Source organism: Dendrobates tinctorius, unplaced genomic scaffold, assembly GCF_039654945.1.
Source record: "Dendrobates tinctorius isolate UK_male_01 unplaced genomic scaffold, ASM3965494v1 ptg000151l, whole genome shotgun sequence".
Classification (NCBI taxonomy): Eukaryota; Metazoa; Chordata; class Amphibia; order Anura; family Dendrobatidae; genus Dendrobates; species Dendrobates tinctorius.
The window spans coordinates 1375352-1377690 of record NW_027361818.1 but is presented as its reverse complement, the minus strand read 5'-3'; the positions used below and the strand labels follow the sequence as shown (position 1 = coordinate 1377690).

At 36.4% G+C, this 2339-nt stretch overlaps 1 non-coding gene across 1 annotated transcript; it reads left to right on the top strand.

Annotated features, from left to right (window-relative positions):
- The first annotated feature begins 470 nt into the window (after positions 1-470).
- On the top strand, positions 471-552 carry TRNAS-CGA (transfer RNA serine (anticodon CGA)). Its single transcript has one exon. It is a non-coding gene; the product is annotated as a tRNA-Ser (tRNA).
- The last annotated feature ends 1787 nt before the right edge of the window (positions 553-2339 follow it).

The window sequence follows — 2339 nt, the reverse complement described above, 5'->3', positions numbered from 1 at the left end:
AAAAGACAACTGAGAACCATCAGCAATGCCATATATTTTGATGGCTGCATTTTTAAGACGATGGACTTGAAATCTTCATGTTGGATGAAATCATGTTCAGTTTATTGTATTAGTTTTGAAAAGATTGGATTTTTCTTATGAAAGATTAGTGAAAAGAAAATATAGTAAAAGTTGGGAATAATAAAAAAATGCAGATTAATTCCCTGGCAGTGCGCGGTGTCCAACCACAATTTTAAGCATGAGAAACATGTGGGCAACAAAATCACTGCGTTTCTTAATATACAATCCATTTATCTCCTTCTACTCTTTGATCTCAGACCACTTCTTTCTCTTCAGTAAGTCAGTCTAGTTTTCATGCTCATGGCTGTGTAGTTCAGTAGAGATTCAGGTGAACTTAGACCAAAATCTTCTCACAGGCTCTCCCTCTGTGCTCACATGGCAAAAACATCTGATAGATAAATCAACAGTTGGCTGTGATGGCCGAGTGGTTAAGGCGCAGGACTCGAAATCCAATGGGGTATCCCTGCACAGGTTCAAATCCAGTTCACAGCGTAGTGTTTTACTTAGTCAAAACTTTGGACCTTCTCGAAATGAGTAAAATAATATATACAGTATATTATTAAAACGGGCCAAGTGATATGAAAATGGGACAACTCCAACATGTTTGTCTCAAAATCTGCCTGAAGAATGAAATTAAGCAGTATGAAAACTTCCAGAAATATTACTCCATGTTTCCCATGATATTGATTTGCAGATAATAGAAATCTATGTATTGGTTGCTGGAAATCCTCTACACCAAATTTCTTTCAGCAATAAAAAGTCAATGAAAGTATTTAAACTGGTTCCAAAAAGACAACTGAGAACCATCAGCAATGCCATATATTTTGATGGCTGCATCTTTAAGACGATGGACTTGAAATCTTCATGTTGGATGAAATCGTGTTCACAGTTTCTTGTTTTACCTTTGAAAAGATTGGATTTTGCACATGAAAGATTAGTGAAAAGAAAATATAGTAAAAGCTGGGAAAAATAAAACAATGCAGATTAATTCCCTGACAGTGTGCGGAAACCAAAGACAATTTTAACCATTAGAAACACGTGTTCAACAAAATCTCTGCGTTTCTCAATATACAATCCATTCATCTCCTTCTACTCTTTAATCTCAGACCACTCCTTTCTCTTCAGTAAGTCAGTCAAGTTCTCTTGCTCATGGCTGTTTCCTACAATAAATATTCATGCGAATTTAGGCCAAAATCTTCTCACAGGCTGTTCTCTGTGTTCACATGGCAAACACATCTGATAAAGTGAGCCTATAATTGGCTGTGATGGCCGCAAATCCCCACACAGGTTCAAATCCTGTTCACAGTGCAGTGTTTTACTTGGTCAAAACTTTGGACCTTCTCGAAAAGAGTAAAATAATATATACAGTATATTATTAAAATGGGCCAAGACATATAAAAATGGGACAACTAAATATGTTTGAGTCGAAATCTGTCTCAAGAATGAAATTAAGCAGTATGAAAACTTCAAGAAATATTACTCGATGTATCCCATGATATTGATGACATCATTTGCAGATAATAGAAATCTATGTATTGATAGCTGGAAATCCTCTACACCAAATTTCTTTCAGCAATAAAATGTTAATTAAAGTATTTAAACAGGTTCCAAAAAGACAACTGAGAACCATCAGCAATGCCATATTTTTTGATGGCTGCATTTTTAAGATGATGGACTTGAAAACTTCATGTTGGATGAAATCGTGTTCACAGTTTATTGTTTTACCTTTGAAAAGATTGGATTTTGCACATGAAAGATTAGTAAAAAGAAAATATAGTAGACGCTGGGAATAATAAAACAATGCAGATTAATTCCCTGACAGTGTGCGGAAACCAAAGACCATGAGAAACATGTGGTGAACAAAATCTCTGCGTTTCTCAATATACAATCCATTCATCTCCTTCTACTCTTTGATCTCAGACCACTCCTTTCTCTTCAGTAAGTCAGTCAAGTTCTCTTGCTCATGGCTGTATCCTAAATAGAGTTGAGTGACTTTTGTTTTTTTAGGGTCGCGTTTCGTTTCGTGAAACCCGACTTTTCCAAAAGTCGGGTCGAGCAAGATCGTCCGATTATAGGGAAAAGTCGGGGTCGTCCCGAAACACGAAACCCAATGTAAGTCAATGGGGAATAAAAGTCGGCAGTGAGAGGAGGACAGGAAACACACCTACAGTGCCCATTTGAATGCCAAAAGCATCAATTCTTCTTACTTAAGCTTGTCAACCTTAATTAACTTCATAATACAAGTTACGCACTGAAAAATGGGGGTTATTTGGCTAAAG